General features: G+C 38.2%; 1 long non-coding RNA gene across 2 annotated transcripts in view; it reads left to right on the top strand.

The window, feature by feature from the left end:
- The window catches only part of LOC128315585 (uncharacterized), a 107,611-nt gene extending 91,964 nt beyond the window's left edge, over positions 1-15,647 (top strand). For both annotated transcript variants that reach the window (XR_008298488.1, XR_008298489.1), the window contains one exon: positions 10,421-15,647. This is a non-coding gene — a long non-coding RNA (uncharacterized LOC128315585). The remainder of the gene's footprint in view (positions 1-10,420) is intronic.
- Positions 15,648-15,867: the final 220 nt, after the last annotated feature.

The following is a 15,867-nucleotide window of genomic DNA, read 5'->3' as shown; positions in this document are numbered from 1 at the left end:
AAGGTGAAATCAAGGTCTAAAGGATCGGCAAAGAGAAAGACACTGGGAAGCAGAAGGGGCCAACTAGGACAAAGTTGTGTGCAGCTTTGTCCAGAGGCTTTCTGAATTTAATGGCCTGGCTCTATAGTTGCTTGTGTCAATCGGAAAAGGTAGTATGGCACCTGGTAGCAGGAACCTGATGTAAACAGTATTGTCACGTGTAGTTCTGTGTTCTTCATGGTGGTCAGTCGGGTGTGGGCACAAGAGGAGACACAGGAGAGAGTCAGGGAAACAAAGCCTACTATACTCATGGGTCCTAAAGACAGGAGGCATGCCACACAGGACCACATGGGGAAGCATCAATGGTAGTCAGGAGGCAAGAGTGGCAGGGGAGAGAGGAGAATCTAAGCCACAGCCTTTGTTGGAGTTTCTGTGGGAAAGGCAAGGCAGGGAAGCATACAATAGCTTAGGATTGGCTAGTCTGAATAATTTCTGTGGGCTCTAAATTATAGGAGTGGCCCTTAGTTGCCTGGCATCTAGCTCTGGGGTGATTAAGGCAAAGGAATATTGCCGCCAGATAAAGGAGGTATGGTTTTGGAGTGGTTTGTACATCAAACGCATGTTCCCAGCTGGCCTTATGCTATGTCTAAGAATTGGCTAACCCAAGAGGAGCAGTCTCTCCCCAGACAGGTTTTTCAAATGTCAAAACACCACAATATACAGAAAATAAAAAAAAAAAACATAAACAACACACATGTTAACCCCTTAGTTAAACAGAATTGTTTCTTTGCAAAGAATTACATGAATGAATGTGGTAATTGTTTTCCACTGTAAAAATTAACCCCTGTTCAATCAAGAGTTAGGGCATCTATATAATTATAAAAGGCACAGCTGGTTACAAACTTGCTTATATATCACCTCATTTTATCACTGTTTACGCATGTGTAAAATGAACTGATGACCATAAAATGTTATAAGATTACTTTCTTGGGAAATTTGGTCATTACCATTTTTGTTAGCTTCAAACTGGTATTTCCTGCTTCATCTCTCTAGAGATTATGGGGTGTTTCACATGTTCCATCCTTTCCTTAAAAAAATTTTTTTTCAAAACTCGAAATACTCTAGTCTTATGTACTTTTTTCCTAAAGGAAAATAAACAGTCTGGGAAACAAATTAGCTCTGCAATACATAGATTCTAAATCTATGAAGATTTGCACCCCAAAGCTACGTCCTGCATTCTATCTATAAGACTTGGATTTTGATTTTTAGTAAAATTTACCAAAACTAAAAAAAAAAAAAAAAACCCCACATTCGAGCACTATCTCTGGGCAATGAGTCTGCAGTTGAAGCCCACACTGCAGATGGTGAAGGACTGCTTACGTCCAGTGTGATTAAAACGGTGTAGTGGCAACAAATTCAGTTTGTACCTTGTCAACTTTTTGGCTATATCCCTTTTAAATTTTTTTTGGGGGGGGCAGATTTTTATTTATTTATTTATTTATTTATTTATTTATTTATGGGACAGAGAGAGACAGAGCATGAACGGGGGAGGGGCAGAGAGAGAGGGAGACACAGAATCGGAAACAGGCTCCAGGCTCTGAGCCATCAGCCCAGAGCCTGACGCGGGGCTCGAACTCCTGGACCGCGAGATCGTGACCTGGCTGAAGTCGGACGCTTAACCGACTGCACCACCCAGGCGCCCCTGGCTATATCCCTTTTAGCACGATATGCAAGAACCGTTTGGTATCTATGAAATGTCTTCTATTTTCAACATCTTATGACCATTCACCAGCTCTTTTCTCCAAACTCAATATTTCAAAGAAAGTGAAAGAGGTAATATTCAAGTGATCAACCCACAGCACGCCTTAACACTCACTGAAACACTTTTAGTATAATCCAATGTGGGACTCCCTCATTGTTCCACAGTCCTTATTCCCAGCTTCTAGCTCTGCCAGCCTTGGCCCAACTTCTGTGCAGGGAAAGATGACATTGTGGCTGGTACTACTGAATGTAATTGCATTTACTAATAAAAAAAGAAAAGTAACTACCATTTCTCAGGCACCCAAGCTGTGCCTGGAATTTTACTTTCATTATCTCTTCCTCAGCCAACAATCCTATTAGTAAGTAAATAATACAAGAATGTTAATGACATTCATTAACAAGCATTGTACTGAAACATTTCAAAACATTCTTTCAGTCCATTTCATTTATTTTTTGTACTGAAACTTCTAAAAATATAATCCCAATATAGGCTCACAATAAGCACCAGTAATGTTGGAACTGAAGTTCAGAGAGGTTAAATAATTTTCCTGTGGTAACAACATGTGGTCTAGAAGAGCCAGGATTCAAATCCAGAGCTGTTGACTCAGGCCTCGGTGTTTTCCATAACACCATTCTGGGTTGTCTGGATCTGCCTACCCATGCATGAGGAGAGCCACAGACCAAAGTTTTCAGATAGACCCTAAACTTCTTAAGGGTCATGACTCTATCATTCAGCTTTGTATCCTCCACTGAGCCCAGTCCTGCACTTTATGAACAATAAATTCTGAGAGAGTTGCAAGATACAGGCCAAAGTACAGGGATGAAATATGGATACACTGTCTTTGAATCTTGGCTCCATCCCTTACCAGCTGAGTGCTCTTAGAGCTAATGTTGCTAGAAGTTTTATCATAAAGAACTTGTCCATAAGGAGTAAAGCTATTTGGGAGTTTGTCTTATGTTGCAGAGCAAGCACAGAGGAGGCCCAGTGGGTGGTCACGTGAACATTCTTCTGAGATACCCTCTGAAGCCATCTTGGCTATGGTTATGTTGCACAGCCTCCCTGAGCGTCAGTGTGTCAACTGTAGAAGCTGGATAGTTACAGGGAGCCTGTGAGGTCTCCACAGATTAATGTGTATGAAACACTTATCACAACTACCATTGAGTCCCCTCTCTTTGGACATTGCCCACTGTGAGTAAGCATTTGAAGGCTGTGATATCTACTTCTCAGGACAGATAAAAGTGATGTAGGACAGTACCTTTCAAACTTCTGGGAGTATCAGGTTTTCCTAGAAGGCTCATTCAAATATAGAATACTGAGCCCCATTTAATATACTGTCAGTCTGGGATGAGGTCTGAGAACCTGCATTTCTAACAAGTTCCCAGGTGATGCTGATACTGCTGGTCCAGGAACCACACTTTGAGAATCACTGGTGTAGAAAACAGAAGAAAGGAGGAAGAAAACACATGGCCAAATATAATGGAACTTTGGTTATCTAAATATCCTCAGAGTAGGCATGGAAAGTGTAAAAAAAAAAAAAAAAAAAGGAAAGCATGAAGAAGTCCAGGACAAGCTATTATTAGGACTGAGAGTCATGTGTAATAGAGTCAAAGAAAATTCGATAAAACCGATCACCCTATGTCCCTAGGCCTGGCAAAGGGCTGCTTCTCAGATGTCCCATTTACAAAATGGACACAAAAAGTTTGGCCCATATGAGAGATAAGATTATCATGCGTGAGTAAACACACACACACCCTATACACACACACACACACACACACACACACACACACACACTATGCCTGTATGTCTTAAACCTACCACTAAAATAAAGTTTGTTGTTGCAGAAGCCAATGCTTCTGCTCTTTTGAATGTGAATACCATCCCTTACCAGCTCCAGCTGAAGTCAATGCCATCCTCTTCTCCAACAATGCTTCTACTGTTTCCTTTGGAAGGAAATGCAACTTGTTGGCCACTAGATCTTGGGTTGTTCCTGGAGCCATGTGAAAGGTTTTGCACATTAAAAGCAAAACTGGCAAACCCAGGCTTTTTGACAGCTTTGTGAAGTGTGAAAAAAAATCATATTTCTCTGGCACCATTTTATGAATTTTGTCTTGAGCAAGGAGGGAAGCTTTGCCTGTGAAAATGGAAAAAGGGTCATACCAATGACCTCAGTACTGGCAACCTGATTTGAGATCCAATGAATTCTGAAACTGAAAAATTTCACCAAAATTCTCCAGTTTTCTGTGCAAATGCAGAGGGGATTATCTTTGCACCCAGGGCACCAAGCCCCACTCTTTGCTCTGTCACCTGTGGCAGACAGCCAGCAAAACCCAGTTCTGGGGATCTACATCACATACTACTGAAAAGAGTAACTGACCATTGTTAATTACTGCACAGGGCAGGGTATTTGCAAGGATTCTCCCAGAAGGCACTATATACTTGGCTAGACTGACAGTGTAACTTAACGGCCTGGTGGAGGCTCCTGCGAATGAAATCCTGTCTACAGATGTGCTGTGGTGGAGTACCTGAGAATATGGGAAGACAGAAAATCTAACCATAAAGGGGTCCAGCCTTTCTCTATTATTTCAAACAGGCACTTTAACACACAGCCAACCTCGTGTAAGCCTCAGCGCCCCGACCTGCCCAACCCTCCAGTGAGGCCTGGCTCACGTGATCAGATGATATGTGTTTTTGAATTTGTCTCCTATTTACAATTTTAAAATTTGTTGTGATTTTTTGTCTTATTCTAAAAATAATCATTTTGCTACTTATTTTTTTTGTTGAGGAGGACTCTCCAAAATTATATAAGCCTTAGGCCTTTCAAAACTGGAGTCTTCTCCTTCCCCAGTATCATACTGCTTATTTCTTACAAAGCTCAGTGAGTTAGAAAAAATAAGAAGACTTAGAAAATAATATTTCCTGGACTAGGTGACGATGCTAGTTTGCTAATGCTGCCATGACAAATACCACAGACTGGGTGGCTTGAACAACAGAAATTTATTTCTCACAGTTCTGGAGGCTGGAAATTCAAGATCAAGGTGTTGGCAGGATGGGTTTCTTCTGAGGCCTCTCTCCTTGGCTTGCGGATGACACCTTCATGCTGTGTCCTTATGTGGTCTTTCCTCTGTGTGTGCACAGGTCTGTGTCCTCATCTCCTCTTCTTATAAGGACACCAGTCAAATTGGATTAGGGCCCACCTCTGTAAAGGCCCTATCTCCCAATACAGCCACATTCTGGGGTACTGGCGTTAGGACTTCTGCATGTGGAATTTGGGGACACAATTCAGCCCATAACACTCTACCTTCTAGCTCACCAAAAATCACACAGTTTTCACATACAAATATATTCACCCCATCCTAATAGTCCAAAAGTCTTAACCAATTCTAGCATCAACTCTAAGGCAAACATCCTATTTGTATTATCACTATCAGTTCAGTTTTGCCTTTGGGATATTAAAACTCTGGGCAAAAAAGCTTTGTTACTCCCATTACCCAGACGTCCAAGCCTGGAGCTGCTGCTTGTTGCTGACCTAACAGGAAGAGGCGGGCTCAGGCGCGGTTGGCAGTTAAAAGAACAGCTCACTGCTAAACAGTTCAACTCAACATTTGAAGTTTACACAATTCTATTTTCCTCTAAGAATTTAATTGGCTTGGTTTATGACTCTATGCCAGCCCCAAAGGGCCGATTTCACAAGCTGGGTCATTACTAAGGCCCTACCCCACATCAGCAGGCATCTTACAGATGCCAGTTCATTTTCCACCAGAGGGGCTCCACATGCCTAAGGACCCTCAGGGTCCTTCATGTTTATCCAGCTTAGTCTCTACCTCCAACATCGCTACATTTAATGTCTAACACCCCAACCCACAGACTACCCCAAAAGATCAAGGAAACCAAAAGAGAGTTTTTGGTGAGGCAATTAAAATGGTAAATCTCACTTTGAGTTGACTAGATGAGTCACTGAAACATGAGGGGAGATCTTGATGTTCCCACATTTCTGTATTTTATCTCCCATTCTTACCACTTAACCTTAGGGGAAGCGTGTGTGTGTGTGTGTGTGTGTGTGTGTGTGTGCACGAGCACGCGTGCACGTGTGGCTTATGGTAACAGAACAGAAAATTGTGAGTGAGTATAATAAAGGTAGAAAAGTAAGATCTAACTCTAGGATTTCCAGGTGACAATGAAGGCTATCTCACTTTATAGACCATACACCATACACATATACCACATACACATTATACACATACACACACACTTGCTGCAAGGCAAAACAAAACCAACAAAACCAAACAAAAACCCTTCACTTTGCACATCAGAGGCCCACTACGAATCATGAATCCTAAAGAATATACCTGCGCAAAACTGTAACCCATGGTTGCTGTTGAGCTATTTTTCTTTTTTATTTACGTGGTGGGTCCTAGGACCTTAGTAGTTTGTTCATTCATTCGACAAACATGTATTGAGCAATACCCACGTTCCAAGAACCCTGCTAAGTACCAAGGATTTGAAGATGAATAACAATGTAACACAGCTATAATAATGTCATGTGGGGAACACGCACTTTCAGTTCAGAGAAAGCACAGGAAGAACAGAGTGAAGCCTGGCCTGAAGGAATCGGGAAAATGGGGTGGCACTAGAGCTGAGTGCTAGAGGGGTTTCTGGAGAGTAGCCAAAGGGATCATCCTAAATGCAGCAAGGCCGTGTACGAAGGTATCAAGTCATAAAAGGGAAATTAGAGAAGAAGAGACTCAGTCTTGCAGGGTTGAAGTTGAGTACAGCATAGAGAGGGAAAATGGGTTCAAAATCCTTCTCTAAGTTGGGGTGACTTTTAGGTATAAACTTTCCCTCCCATTTATGTTATCCTCCTAAAGGGACTGAAAAGCCTTTGGGCTGATCTAAGTCTGGTTCACCCTAAAAATAAGATCAGTAACCACAAACCACTTGGGGACTATTTCTGACAGAAATGAATTTGAAAAGAAATTCTTACAGAAAGTCTGTATTTTGGATGTGGCTTATTTCGCCAACTGCAGGTGAATAAACTTGGACACAGACATTCCTATATGTGTGTTTATGTATATATATGTTCAGGTTTAAAAAAATCTTTTTTACATTGCTGATACCAACTACAGTCAACAGTCAGATGAAGAAAGACAGTCTCTTATTCTATCCAGGTCACTTTAACTTAGGGAACATGTGCATAGAAACTGTAGACTTTGGAGAGGCACAAGGCCCTACAAACAGGATACAGTACCAAGGAGATTTTGTGGCTGCCTTTTACACCTGCACACAATTTTAGTATCCTATATCCATAATCACTTCAGCAGGAGAGTTCTGAGTAGCTCAGTATGTCAAGTAGTCCAGATTTTGGAGTATGGGCTTAAAGGATGTCCATAAGGCCACCCAAGGCTTGGCACATGGTATAGACTTAATAATAATGGACTCAGTAAATATGTGTGATTGATGAATTGATTCCAGGTACCCATGTACCTCTTTACCTAGAAAATAAAGTGATTCCCCTAAAGCTGTTTTCTGAACATGAAGTTAAATTCAAGTGCTGATCTGATCTTAGAAAGCTCTTCTTAACTATATATGTCCATTGCCATTTGGAATTGATGGAGTTAGATTTCAGGGATAGAACAAAAATGTTTCTTGAGGACCCTTCTCACTGTATTGCATTTACAATTGGATCTTCATTTGGCCCCACACAGCATGTATGTTTCAGTCAGTCCCTTTCTCTTCTCCTGCAGAGAACATGTCAATTCTGTTTCCATGCTTTTGTTTAAGTGAGTCCCCCATCTGAAATGCCTTTCCTTGCTTCTTTCTGAATACCTAAAGCCTACACATTCTCTTAGGTCCAGCTAAGTTCTGGATGCCTCGGTGTATCTGCTTTCCTTCCCCCCACCCCCAAGGGGCATCCAACTATACTTTCTCCTGCTTCTGACTTCTTGCTGGCTGTACCAGTCTTTAAACTGGGGTGTGGACACCCTTCAAGATGGACAAAACTTTTCAAGGGACATAAAGTTGAGGATAGCTTTGAGGTAATCAATTTCCAGATCCTTTGCTTCCGGGTCTGCTCCTTTATAGCATTGATCTGCATGAGACCTCACCTAGGATAAAGGCATTCCCTTAGCAATCAGCGTTCTCCCAGTTTACAGAAGAATGGCACACCTCTTACCCAACAAAAATCCTATAAAACTGTAAAAACCCCCACAGTGCCAAGCATAGGAAGAATTCAAAATAGTGATATAAATGCTAAGACAGTGATTGATTTTAACGACTGACTTTTGCAAGTCAAGTTGTTTTCAATTTTTTGCTTTCAGTAAAATTGAGAGAGGACCTTGTTGAGTTTAGGCCACTAAAACATTTTAGTAATAGGTCACTGCATGATGTATAACTCAAGGAATTTGAAAACTTTGACCCATATTGTTTATATAAATATCTTATATTTCATCTTATGATTTATACAAAAAAAGTTTCTTGGTGCTTAAATCTGTAAAAACAAACAATTGGAATAAAACTGTTCGATTTTGTCTCATTTGGCAATGAGTAATTGGAAAAAATTAACCAAATGAAAAAAGAAACAGTTCTATTTCATTGAATGGTGCGTCTAATAAATGTTAATTTTTAAGTTTGATTATTTATAAAATGTATTGCATATTAATATTGCTAGTGATCAATTTGTGCTACTTATAATAATAATAAACATCAGATAAACATTTTAATATTTAGAGCCTTATGTCATAGAATATAGAAAATATTTAAATCTAAATTTATATACATATATTCATTGCAAAGAAGTATGGGATCATCAACAAAAGATTTTGATCCTAAAAATATACTATAATAGGATGGGCTTCTATGGGGGAAAAACAGGTCAAAGGAGAAAAAGGAAGAATGTAAAATTTCCAACTTGTTTCTATTTTAACAGCTATTTTGAGATATAATTTACACACCATAAAATTCGCCCACTGTAACTATGTAATTGCAATTTTTGTAAATGTATACAATTGCTCAATATCCCCACAATTCCATTTCAAACTATTACCATCATCCCAGAAGAACTCTTGAGCCCAGATGATGATGTTATCAAATAGCTATGATATTTAGATTTTATTAAATATATCTAAAAAAGTGAAAATGTTGATATTTACAATACATTGGAGATTGCATCCTGTGTATCTGTGTAAAACAATAATAAGAATTTTTAGAAAATAACATAAGGATATGGGGGGTCATACTAAAAACATTTGGGGGGATATCCAAGCAAAAATGAGTGAAGATCAATAGCCTATACCATGTCACTGACCATTAATTATGTAGTAGTTTACTCTGTAGTGTTTGATTTATATTATATTTGATAAAATAGACACATTCTGATCAATTTTGTCCTTGCTGGGTTGATTGAAGTCGTTTATTGTAGTTTTGACTTCGATCCCAACACGGGGGTTCTAAACGCGTTTTTCTTTCAAAAAGATGCAACACCTTAGCGTATATGACAGGAAGAGCAATAAAATACTTCTTCTGCATTTAGAATGACACAGGATAGATATACCAAGTTACAAGACAATGTCATTAAAATCCCTGGATAACAACAACAAAAAAAGAGGGCAAAAAAAATATGCTGGGATGACAGCTAGTGTCAGTTTATGTTCTGGATCTTTGGCAACATTTCTGTTGACTTAGGTCTCCACCCACGATTCTCTTGGGATGTCTTTCTTTCTTTCTTTCTTTCTTTCTTTCTTTCTTTCTTTCTTTCTTTCTTTCTTTCTTTCTTCCTTTTTCTTTTCTTTCTTTGTTTCTTTTCCTTTTCTTTTCTTTTCTTTTTTTCTTTCTTTCTTCCTTCTTTTTCTTTTCTTTCTTTCTTTCTTTCTTTCTTTCTTTCTTTCTTTCTCCCTTCATTCTTCTTTTGATCTGGTGATTTCTGGTGGTAATAAATTTTCATTGGATAAAAGTATTTCTTACTACCAGGTAAACAATATATATCTACTTTTTCTCTTTGATTTAAGCTGTAAGACTCCAAATCTCATTTTTAAATTAAGTTCCATACAAATGCTACACACACACACACACACACACACACACACAAATGCACTCTCATGGATACATATGTGTGTGTCTAAAAGTAGATTTTAAAGGATAATTTTGGACTCCATCCTCACATACAGCTTTCTCTGAAAGCATGAATAAATACAATTAAAACATAAGAAATAAAACTTGCTTTTATGTATAAAAATAAAAGGTGAGTTTGTTTCATTTTTCATTGACTTGCCTACTCCATATTTTTAACCAAAAAATAGAGAAGTCCTTTAATTACTAAAGAGATTGAACTGGAGGGTCTACGTCAGCATGATAAAGGTTTCTAACTGTGATTAAGGTTCCAATCTCATGACATGTGGAATAATCTATGTAATTATATTCCCCTTAGTGCTACAGAAAAGTCCAAGTGACTGTAATACATGCTAACTTAATCTTAGCCACAGAAAATGTGTTTCTAATTTTCAAATTCGGCAATTTTTCAATAAAAGTTGTTGCACTTCGTCTGATCTATTCTCAAAATACGGAAGTGCTTGAAGCCCGACCACCTGCAATAACAGATTACTGCTCTCTAAAATATTACCATACACCTACAATGTGGAGGCGCAAAGCTTTGCTAAAAAAGATCTTTGTTGTTTTTTCTAAAAGAAAGAAGTGATCCCAAAGCAAAGCTGGTTTTCAGCAGCCTCTCCGCTCCCAAATGCGACTGGCATCAAAGTCTAATGAAAACCTGTTTGCGGACACTGGATCCAATCCAAGGTACACCATTGGCATATTCTAGACCCCTTGGGACATGACTCATATAAAAAACACAGGGCTGTCATCGGACGGCTGGTGGCTCAAATAAATCAAATTTACTTTGAAAACTGAGGCATACCAAAATTTTATTAGGTGAAACTTTGGCATTTCTTATAGCCAACTTGCACATATATATTTTTATTACTTACAGCAGTTAAAAGGTATGCTACCAATCATATGCAAAACAAGAAAAGATTGCAGAGTACATTTTTTACTGGGTGGTAGTAGGAACTACCCTTTAAAAAAAAAAAAAAAGGAACTCCAAATAATAAGTTAGTAATAGGTGGCGTCAAAGAATGCAGCCCAGTGTTTGCGTAATTCACAAGCCCTATGGTGCAAACTTCTCCATTGCACTTCCATTTAGCACACCCCATAGCTAGTCTTAAAGAATGACTTTTACCCCAAAGTGATTTCTTGCTCACTAAAACTATCAACTGTACCACACTTCATGGGATGATGACAGATAGTGTTTATAATGTGCATTTATGAGAAACAGACACGAACATACACAAGTTCCTGATGACCTAAAAAGGATTAAACTTTAAGCTTCAAAGGCCTACTACTGCTTATGCTCTAACTTGTGCACTGAGTTAGTTTCAAATTCCAGATTAGGAAAGGTTAGTCTTCTCTTGAATGAAATATTAGAAACTTCTTTTTTTCTATGTCTCATATGTATTTCTTAAATATGTTAATTGGTCATAAAAGACATACCAGATAAAAGGTCCTTGTCCAATGACTAGCATATTTACAAACTAACATTTACTTTTAAGGCCACATCTATCACATTTTAAAAGTTGTGGTGGTTTATTTTCCTAAAGTGGCAACTACTTCAAGAGTTTTACGTGGTGATATGTGTTCTAATGCGTATATGTTTTAGTACCCACACACACAGATACCAATTTTACCTTGTAATACATAGATTTCGATGGGCAAGCTTGGACCAGAACCTCTCAAAGATTTTGGTGCACCTACAATGTTCACTTTTAAAATACTGAGTTTTGCATTGAATTCATATTGTTGTTTTAAAATTATCAAACTGGTATAAGTCACATATAATTGTAAATAAATTCAGAAAATGTGTATCATCTATTAAAATCGTAATGTCGTGTATTTTTAAAAGATATTTTAGAAATATATTTGGATAGGGGTGCCTGGGTGGCTTAGTCGGTTGAGCGTCCGACTTTGGCTCAGGTCATGATCTCACAGCTTGTGAGTTCGAGCCCAGCATCAGGCTCTGTGCTGACAGCTCGGAGCCTGAAGCCTGCTTCAGATTCTGTGTCTCCCTCTCTCTCTGCCCCTACCCCTCTCACACTCTGTCTCTCTCAATCTCTCTCTCAAAGATAAATAAACATAAAAAAAAAAAAAAAGAAATATATTTGGATATATTCTTTGGATATAGCTTTGAGTATTTCAGTATTGTTCTAGGAAAGACCACCCACCCTTTTTCCTCATAATTCACTGGGTGAGCTGTGGCTGGCATCGCAGGGAAACTCAACTTTCTCTGTGTTGTAGTGTGTTCTTATTGACTGAGAAAAAGGTCAACTTAAAGGCTCAAATCAACTATTTTGACTGAATTTACCCATCACTTAAGGAAATCACTTACTCTGAATACAGGTTTGACCAGTAATTTGTCAGAACAGAAATCACTTTATTTAAAATGGCTCAGTAATTTTCACACATAGATGTAGCCTCAATAAAATCTGTGAGAAAGGAACAACAGACTGATCTGGCCATGGAAGGCACCAAAGGAGCACATCTGTACTCAATGAACAAGTAATTGTTCAAGGCTTATTACCTGCTGAGCATGGTGCTAGAACCACGAAGAATGGAAAAGAAGCATAAAAAAGTGTTCCTGTCCTTAAATTGCTTGCAGTCTGGTTGAGAATTCATGAACAATTACAGGAATTATCCCAAGAGCAGTACAAGACACTAAGTCGATCCATGCCAAATAGTGTAAGTAACACATCTATTTCATGGAAGTGGGCTCTGTTCAGAGTTTGGAAGGACAGTATTGTGATGGGGAGAAAGACAGGAGTGGTTGAGGCCAGCCCTGCAGGAGCTGGCCTCATTCATGGCTGCAGATGCTTGCTCCTCTCCCCCATCCCTACCCTGGCTTCAATAGCCTTTTCCCTCTGAACAGATTACTGGTTTTGACTTGATACTTTACTTTTAATTTTGTTTAGAAAACAAGTAAAATTAAAGGCAAAGTGTGAACTGGGAAAAAGATTTGCCACATCTCTGATAAGAGGTTAATATCTTAAGAACAATTAGCAGTTAGGAAGGTGAGGCAAATACACCAACAGAAAAATATATGAGCAAAAGACCACAAGTAGGCAATCAACAGAAGAAGTACACTGTGTCAGTTACAACATGACAAAATATTTAATTTCATTCATAATTAAAGCAATGCAAATTAAAACTGTAAAGGAATATAATTTTTGCCAATTTTGTTCACAGACAATGAGAGGATATATTGATGTAATAATTTTGGAAAGCACTTGGCAGTCTGTATTAGAGGCCTTAAAATATGTAACAATCTTTGACCCAGCAATTCCATTTCTGGGATATTTTCCTTTTTTTAAATTTTTTTTTTTTATTTGAGAGAGAGAGCGTGTGAGCAGGGGAAGGGCACAGGGAGAGGGAGAGAGAATCTTAAGCAGGCTCTGTGCCCAGCATGGGGCCCGACATGGGGCTTGATCTCACAATCATGAGATCATGACCTGAGGTGAAATCAAAAGTCGGACACTTAACCAGCTGAGCCACCCAGGCACCTTTGAGACATTTTCTTTAGGGAATAGTTATGGATGTGTTCAGAGGCTTACAGATAAGGACGATTACAGCATTGTTTAAGATTTAAAAATTTGGAAATAACACAAAAATCTCGTAACAGAGGACTGTTCACGATAATTAAAGTTTAAAATTAACTTGTGAAATAATACTTAGTGATATTGAAATATGTCCTATACACCAAGATACGGTGTGGATTATAAAACATTATATGGAATACATTACACATTTCAGAAAAAACAGAAAAAAGCCTGGAAAACAATACATTACTATTTAGCCAGTGTAATAATAATTCTCTGGGTGGTGGGAATACAGGTTACTTTATCTGAGTCTATTTTTTAATTCAAAAAATATACTGTTTTTGTTACTTAAGGAAATATATTCACAAAACAGTGCTACAAAGAAGAGTTTGAGACTAAAGCTACTTGTACATATTGAAGATGGTTTTCTGAGGCTACAGTATGGATGCTTGCTATGCATTGCTTAGAAATTTTTCTGGAATTTATTAAATATGCATTTCCAGCAGGGATTTATGATAATGTCATTTCTTTTCATTGTAGTTTCAACAAGAGGGAGCATTTAATAATTTTATAGGGTAATGCTAATTTACTTCTAAATTCATCTCTTGGAATTTCTTTTTTAAAATGCTGCATTTGTGCTTGTTTCATCAAAGTGACAGCCAGCAGTTAAATTTTTTAAATCACAATTAATAGATATAAAAGTGAAACATTTAATGTGTCTAATTGGACAAAGTTTTATAGTTATTTATTGACAGATTTAAGAGGCCTTTTCTAAAACATTCTTGGTTCTGGAAAACTGGAAACAAGAAGATATTTGCTGAATGTTCTTCCTGTATGACTTACCTCATAAGAATTTAAGAGCAGCACAAAAACTCCAAGATCTCACCAAGCTTTGCTTTATGACTTTGAATGTAACTCATTCTTGACTGCCTTAATTAACAGAAGAAATAGTGGAGGTGATCACATGCAATAAATAATCAAAATCTGTCTATTATTGTCCTTGTAACACATAATTTTCAACAAATATGCCAATTATATCAAATATAATTGCTACGCATTGCTTAGAAATTTGACTATTGAAAATAGGATGAGTTTTGGGGGCATACAGAAATGTTAGATATCTAAGGAAAGTGGATTTGAATTTTCAATAATTCTGAGGAGAAACAAGATAGATCATGGATTTAAAAAAGTTGTGCCATGTTTCTTTGCCAGTTTGGCTCCCAATTTTAACTCAAAACATAAGGATATGATTAACTTGCAGAAATTATTTCTTCTGGAAGAGTGAAAGTTTCTTCTCACTCATACTTACTCTGGAAATGGAAGGGCTTTCCCAGACTGTCTCAGTGTGACAGATTTTCTTTAGGTTGAATCAGACCTTTGGGCCAAAGTCCTTTATCAACCAGTCAACAGTAGAACTTTTCTCAGTCATGAAAAATGATCTTTTTCTCTTTATAAGCATTCTTGGGAATGGGGGAAGTTTTCTTCAGGTTTAATTTATAAGTTAGAGGAACATTTTTTTTCCATGGTTAGAATGGTTTTGTTTGTTTCCCATAGATTAAAAACAAGAACATGGACAGTCTCTGAGGTTTTTAATGAAGGAACCGAGGAAGAATAACCAGAGTTGTGCTTATTCAAGTAAACGGAACCCAGTGGTGATAAAACAAGATCCTTTGCTGAGGGAATTCTCTTTTGTAAACTAGACTCTACATCAAGTGATTCCAAAGCCTGATCCCAACCTTGTCACCAACTTGACCCCTCTTCCAACCTCATTAGTCAAGCAAAACTCCTTCTGGTGACAATCTGAAGCAAACTGTTTAGCTCTAAGGGCTGGATATTATAATGATTTTACCCTGTAGCCTGACTTGTAACTACAGTTGTCTGGGACCCTCACACAGCTTCTTTTTCAGATAGTTCCCTTGCATTTATCTTTGCTCCTCCTCCACAGCTGCTTTCCCCTCCTCATTAAAGATTTAAGAGCAGCTAACTATGGAGAGGTGCTCATATGGCTGAAGTTTTACTAGTTTTGTAAAAGACAGTGTGGCATACTCATGTTCCCAAGCATTACAAATAAAACTAGAATGCATTTAGCAAAATTAAAGGAAGAATGGTGAGGAAAACACTATACTAGGAATCAGGACACTTACATTCTTGTATCTTCTCATCCATGAGCACTGTCATTAAACTGGTCATTTAATGACATTTCTTCCTGCCTCCATTTCCTTCTCTGAAAGAAATAAGAGCTGTGCTAACCATGATCTTTCCAGAGTGAGCTGTCTGTGAATCTAAATCTGTTCACAAAACTATATTTTTTTTAATTTTTTATGTTTTTTTTTTTTGAGAGAGAGAGAGAGAGAGAGAGGGAATGCAAGCAGGGGAGGGGCTGAGAGAGAGGGAGACACTGAACCTGAAGCAGGCTCCAGGCTCTGAGTTGTTAGCACAGGGCCTAACGTGGGGCTCGAACTCACGAACAGTGAGATCATGACCTGAGCC

This window comes from Acinonyx jubatus, chromosome B2 (assembly GCF_027475565.1).
Source record: "Acinonyx jubatus isolate Ajub_Pintada_27869175 chromosome B2, VMU_Ajub_asm_v1.0, whole genome shotgun sequence".
Classification (NCBI taxonomy): domain Eukaryota; kingdom Metazoa; phylum Chordata; class Mammalia; order Carnivora; family Felidae; genus Acinonyx; species Acinonyx jubatus.
Note: the sequence above shows the minus strand (reverse complement) of the source record. Positions and strands in the feature narration are given on the sequence as shown.